Source organism: Cyprinodon variegatus, unplaced genomic scaffold (assembly GCF_000732505.1).
Source record: "Cyprinodon variegatus isolate N-32 unplaced genomic scaffold, C_variegatus-1.0 Scaffold88, whole genome shotgun sequence".
Classification (NCBI taxonomy): Eukaryota; Metazoa; Chordata; class Actinopteri; order Cyprinodontiformes; family Cyprinodontidae; genus Cyprinodon; species Cyprinodon variegatus.
This window is the reverse complement of record NW_015150541.1, coordinates 1,594,455-1,601,444: the sequence shown is the minus strand read 5'-3', so window position 1 is coordinate 1,601,444 and position 6,990 is coordinate 1,594,455. Positions and strand designations below refer to the sequence as shown.

The window sequence follows — 6,990 nt, the reverse complement described above, 5'->3', positions numbered from 1 at the left end:
GTGTAATCGCTGCGCCTATGAGAAAAAGGAGCAGCGCATGAACCGAACAAAACACACGCGAACCGAACCGAGACAGTCGAACCGAACGGTTCTGACGGTTTTCATAAATCGTCCCATCCCTAATACATACCATGGGAGTTTGGTTCCAGGGGTCACCGATACACACTTATACTTAATATACCACCCAGAATAATATTGTGTAATTACCATAGGTTTTGAAGTACATAAATATATATCTAAGGGATACCCGCTGCTCTTGAAGCTTTTTTTTATTTCGGTTGTCTGTTGTCTTCTTTTTGCTGTCATACAGGTGTGGAACCAGACTTCTGGAAGTTACTGTATATATATCACTTCCATGTTATCTATTTTTGCAGTTTTTTTCATTGTCTCTCTTTTATTGCACTCTTTCCTGACTGTATCTCTTTTCCTCTCCCCTTAGTTCTTGTCCCCTCTTTCTTTCTCACCTCCATTTCTGCATGGGTGGATTTGGTTGGGCATGTGTCAGTTACGTTCACTGTATGTAATGTATTCCGTAAATTTAAATGATCATTTTTACTTGTTTATTGTTTACTGATCTGTCATTTGTAAAGTAAGTTTTTTTTTATTCTGTCCTAGCTCTGAGATGTTCACGATTTACACTTTTTACTCCTCCCACATATAGTCAATGGATGAGAGAGTACCCAGGCTTCCCTGCGTTGCTCAAACACTTCAAACAGCAGCGCCCAGGCTTGAACAGCTAAGGTGTTACTTTTTATTCCTTCTGCATCAAACACATCCTCGATCAAACATCACGCTCTTCAAACGAGGTGTCATCTGCTGCAGACCATTTGGGTTTGATATGAAGTAGTGTAACGAGACAAAGGCTGTACTGATACTATGATTGCCTGCCTCCCTCCTCTGATATCTTGTAATACAATACAGTAGCTAGCAACAAATCCAGGAAGAAAAAAAAACTGACACTGTGCGGATCTACATTTTTTTCATTCTGTTTTAATTTTCCTTTTCCAACCTAAAGCTGATTCATTGCTTGCCTTCATCGCTATTCCCTCTTGTTACTTTAAAAGCCCCAAACATTTATTTAAATTTAATTTTACATGATAGATCAACACAAAAAATAGATCATAATTGTGAATTATAAGGAATTGGATGGTTTTCAAATCATTCTAAAAAATAGAAATTTGGAGTGTAAACTGAAAATATGAAACAGTACCTAAACCTCTAAACCTCTCACAGGGCACTGTTTAAATTATTGTCCAAACTCTGGCAGATATGGCCTTGAAAAGCCACTAAAACATGGTGATCCATCTAAACTGACATGCCACACAAGAAGAGCATTAATTGAAGATTCAGGAGCTACAGAGATTCACACCTTAGGTAGAATAATCTGCTAATAGGTCAACTAGTGGTGGCCCTAACCACAAGTCTAGGCTTTTTCAGTGGAGCCATAAGACTTCTTGTTTTCTACAACGCATGTAGAAGAAACCAAAAAACATATGAAAGATGTTCTGCATACATTGACAATACATTTAGTGATGCAAAACAAATGCTAAGCTTAACTTTTAACACAATATTTTAACTGACAAGAGGTGGTGGAACATTGAGCTATGGGGAAGCTTATTATTCAGTATGAACTGGTAAGATGCTTTAGGTTGATAAAGACAAATATAAGACGATCATAGAAAGAAAAAAAAAACTCTAAGAAAGACCTCAACTGAGTAGAACGCTCAATTCAATATAATCCATTTTATCTCTATACCACAGCATATTACACCTCAATGCACTTTAAATAGATAATTCAACCAGACCATACAGTCAGATTTTTCAAAGTTTTCTATCAAAAGACAACCTTAGACACACAGAATCAAAATGGAGTGGTCTTAATCACATCATATTCATGATTTAGAATGACCTGGTCAACATCCTGTCCTAATTCCAGTTGAGAATCTTTGGCAAAATTTGAACTTTTATTTTCACAGATGTTATGTGTTCCAGCTTTTTACCATATTTTGCACTTTGCTTTGGTACATCGCACAAAACCCTTGTAAAATAAATAAAAAAAATAAATAAGTTAGTGGTTTTGAGTTGAAAAAAGTGTGAAAAGTTTTTTTTTACTACTTTTCTTAAGTGCTGCATGCACACAAACAGGAAAGCTACAGTTTCTGATTCCTGTATCTGTGAGGCAGAGTGTAGGAAACCACTAATCCAACTGAAGACTGACCACAAATCAAAAGCAGCTCTCTAATGTCCTACCTGTTTACACAGGAAACCAATCTATTTGTACTATGTACAATTTAAAACACACTTTACTTGTGGCTTGCTTCTGTGTTTTTTTAGACTAAAATGAACACAAGTGTCTATGGTTTCACTACCTAGTGCCTAGCAGGGGAAGCCTGCAGCCTCATGCAGGTCGACAAACTAAAAACTCAGCTCCAGTCCAATTTGCTACAGGTTTCCCCGAGGAGAGAGAAGCAGTGTTGATTTTGGCACACCCTCCCAGAACCAGCGAACAAATCCTGCCTTTTTTTCCAGAAGAGTTGGCTCAGGAACTCACTGGAGAGCTAGGAAAGAAGAGGAAGAAGGAGGGGGAGAAAGGGCAGAGAGAGGGGCGAAAAACAGCCCCAGGGCTGGAGTGAGATATTGTATGCATGTGCACTCAAGCACACGGTTTGTGGCCAGCTGCTTAAGGATTTTTCTGAGGAGTCAAGATATCCACAGAGTGAATGGAGTGAGGTAGAAAGACAGAGAGAGAGAGGCTGCTTATGCCAGTGTTACTCGGGTCTGCTACTGGGGTAACAGAGAGACATTATCTGCACTGTTATAACACAATCTGTAGTATAAGGTAAACAACTTTTTGTGAGATTTAGCAGAATACACCGTGATAAACCTTTACAGTCCAACTTCACCAACCTCAAGGGTCCAAGAACTGACCTCAGATTTTCTATGTTATTCCCTTTAACACTTATAAGCTCCAAATCACTATCCGTCATTTTCTTTGATTTCATTCTAAGTTTACAGATGCCTTATGGGATGCTGTTATGTTTATATAACTTGTGGTATAATTTTTTTGTATCTGCACATTGGGAAAGGCCAGGATTTTTTCCTCCTGGTTTGAAACCGAGCAGGATAAGAGCTGTTGCCAAGGTTGCAGCTCCACATTTTCACAGCCATGCTTGTCAAAGGCTGAAAGGGCTCAAGCCCTTGAAACACCTTCTGGCCAGCTCGCCCTTTCTGCATTCGACAGAAACTGCTAAAGGCGACACAGAAAAAGAGAGAGCAGCTTGGAGGATGCGAGAGGGATGAGACCAGCAGGAAGGGGGTCTGCATTTGACTGATATATCAAACCGTACCAAGCTGTGGCTGACTGAATAATTGTGAGGGACAGGCTGTGGACCCCCCTGAGCCAGAGTGCAGCCCAGAATAATACCTCTGCTTGGGGCTTCCTCTCACAGCCTTGCACTGAGGCCTTGATGGTGGTGCCATGCAAAGCCAGTTAGCAAAGCCAATGAACAACCTAAAGTAGGCTGAGACGGCAGTACATTTTTGAAACTTTAACCCACTCTAGCTCCACCTTACACAAAACGATAGAGACATTTCACATGTCTAAGCTAAAGCTTTCCTGAAGAGATGTTTTGTGGTGCTACGCTGTGGATGGACAGCCCATTCAGGCTGTTTTCAAGGGTTTTGTCAACCAAGAATTTAGATTGGAGTCTTACATGACCTTTCATAGGGGTCACTGGTTGGATCTGTTGGAGCTTTTGTTGGCACACCTGGGTGATGGAGCCTTGACAGAGCAACAGGCTCCTCTTTCAAGTTGTTTTTTTTGTGTGTGTGGGGCTGCTATAGGCAGAAAAAGAAACCCTACATTGAGCAAACTTGGGCAAAGGAAACAATTTTGTCGAACATATCTAATGGTTTTCATAAAAACACTATTGGAAATTAAAAAACAAAAATGAACACAGACAAGAAGGAACATACTATAAATTAGTCCTTTAGTTCAGTTCTTTGCTAAATATACTGTGTACTTTTTGACATTTTCATGAAAATTACTTGTAAAAATCTTCACAATGTATGAATTTCTATTCTGTCAATGTACAAAGAAAGCTGGAAGAATTCCCTTGTTCTTATTGCTCATAATATACTATGACAATGAATCCTAATTATACCTCATTTCAACAAAGCAAACGTGTATTTCAGTCCTCGTATAAACTTCAAAACCATTTTCTGCAAAAAAATATTTTAGTTTATCATCGAACGTGTAAAAGTAAAAGAGATAATATTCAATGTAAATTTCTGTACGTTGTGACACAAATAGAGGTCTTAAAAATTATAGAGTGAGCTAAAAATGAATGAAATAAAAATAAACTAGAGAGTTGATCTACAGCTTTGTGGACAAAATAAAATGTTGATTCTAATGGTCAGAGGAGAAAAGGCAAACTGATTTTTAGAATTATAAATCAGCTTTATTTTCATTACATTGGCAGCGAAATTCACTCTCTGCATTTAACCCATCCCCTTGGGGAGCAGTGGGCTGCCATTATTTGGCACCCATGGAGCAGTGCGGGGATTAAGGGTCTTGCTCAGGCAACCAGAGTGGCAATACTACATTACTACTACAGTAATACTACATTACTACCACAGCAATACTACATGATTATTGCATTACTACTTATGGAATATTACATTACTACTACAGCAATACTACATAATTATTGAATTGCTCCTACAGCAATACTAAATCACTACTATAGCAATACTACACGATTATTGCATTACTACAACATGCTACAGGAATACTACATTACTACTACAGCAATACTACATGATTACTGCATTACTACAACAGGAATACTACATTACTAGTATAGCAATACTACATTACTGCTACAGGAATACTACATTACTACTACAGCAATACTACATGATTACTATAGCAATACAACATTACTACTACAGCAACACCACTCCCCAGGTTTTACTGGAGTCTGCCTTAATCAGGGTTGAACCCACATCGAAAGGGTCCAAAGCAGAGATCTATTATCCTCTGAGCCAACCAACCAGCAAATTAAAACAATAGACTGCTGCATTATCAGTACATTAAATATCTACTTCTTACAAATGAGTTATGTACAGCTGGCATCCCCAAGGTCGATCCTCGAGGGCCGCTGTCCAGGCATTAGAGGTTTCTCTGCTTCTCTCTCCTCGGGGAGGTTTCTCTGCTTTAAATAAATATAGGTAAATATACTCTCATGTGTTTTCATAATGAATTATGAAATCTGATGTTGTGAAGATTCAGTTTGTGGTTGGTATGAGTTGATTTCTAAATATTTACTGCAATCTTGCAGCGTTTTCTGGCAAAAATATAATTTTGACAAATTTGAAAGGCATGCCATCTTCTAGACATTTACACACCCAGAGGCTGTGTAAATGTTCTCACTGATTATAACTGCCGCAGAGGTCACGACGGAGCAAGTTGGACTGAAACCAAAAGTGGGGGTAAGTTAAACAATATTAGTTTGAAAACACATGGCCTGGTCAGATGAATGGCAATTCCAGCAACAACATTTAGATGGCCAGGTCAGATTTTCCAACTAACAAAGCAACTGGGCCTTGTGATGACTCCTGTCTGATCCTTCTTGAGAAGCTGCTGGCTACAGTGCATTGATGTCACTTCCTGCTCCATCTGCTGCACCAGCTTTCCTCTACCCTTGTCTGGAATGTTCAGTCTAATTGTGTATAACCAAAGCCTGGACCCCGGACTCACCTGCTGCTTCCGTTCCAGCATTCTCCTGTTAGGTGTTAGTTAGTCAATTACCCTGCAAGATATATGGTAGAATTTCTTTCCTGATAAAAAAATGCATAAATGGATAAAAACTACAAGTTTGCTATGTACCATATCTAATCTTAGCATTCACTTAGGCAATTCTGAGCAGATGTTACCTGGATAAACAAACACAGCTGAGTTAAAGACTCCTCTCAACCACTAACTGTTGCATCCTTACCAGAAAATCTGGGAATTCTGAAAATAGCTCCAAGGCCTCTGGCATTATTGTAGGGATAGAGGTGGATGATGAAGAAAAAAAAAACAGCCAGAAGCCACAGCAGGACTTTGTCGGACCAGACTTTGTTTGGATATATTCATTCAGAGATTACACGGTTTGCTACTTGTTTTGGCTTCTTCGTGCATTGGGTGTGCTTTGCTTCTAAACCACAGAGTAATGAAAAAAAGGGAAGTCAAATGAAGCCTGCACAATTTAAAAATGTAAAGAATAGAGTCATTTAAAAACTGTGAGTAATTCTTAGGCTGGTTGACATTATGGTAATCACTTAAATGACACAACTAAAGACACACAAGTTGAGCTACGGTTTGTTAAAAGGGCCTTCTCTTAGAATTTTGGAAACATATCATAAAGTATCAACAAGCTTCCATTGGAATTAGAACAAGCAGACATTTGAGGAACTCACCGTCATTGCCTCTGTGGGTGCTGTGATCTTAAAGCAGATTTTTCAAAGCTCATCATAAAGGAAGAGTTCAGCTAGGTCAGCTCCCTTTTTGAACACCTGGCACCTGCTTTTCTCATTTGCAAGCGGAAGCCACATCTAAAAGAAACATAAAGTCCTGATTATCCTCTTTCCTGTTTACCTTTCAGATTGAAGTAGGAGCAATAGAAGTGTAAAACATTGCCCATCATACCTTCTACTGTCAAGACATTTCCTGTGGTCTCTGCTGATTAATCAAAGAGCTTCATCATAAAGCACTGATGTTCGCACAACCTGTCAGCGCCTCAGTGTATGATGTCTGGATACCATCACGCCCTTACAATGGTAACTGGAGTGGAACTATGCATGCAATAAAAATAAGGGTTTGCCTGCGAGCACGACGCAAGATGTAATGCAAACTAAGTTCTTTTTTTGTTATTCAACAACCAGCAAAGCATCCCAAATAAGTTCAAAGCCTCTCAGACATTTTACCTAAAAAAAAGTGCTTAGACA

The 6,990-nt window shown here is 39.1% G+C and overlaps 1 long non-coding RNA gene across 1 annotated transcript in view; it reads right to left on the bottom strand.

The window, feature by feature from the left end:
* Positions 1–6,790, bottom strand: part of LOC107083958 — a 27,269-nt gene extending 20,479 nt beyond the window's left edge. The window contains exons 1-2 of the long non-coding RNA XR_001481201.1: positions 6,692–6,790; positions 6,463–6,597 (exon numbers count right to left, since the gene is read on the bottom strand). This is a non-coding gene — a long non-coding RNA (uncharacterized LOC107083958). The remainder of the gene's footprint in view (positions 1–6,462; positions 6,598–6,691) is intronic.
* Between the last annotated feature and the right edge of the window lie 200 nt (positions 6,791–6,990).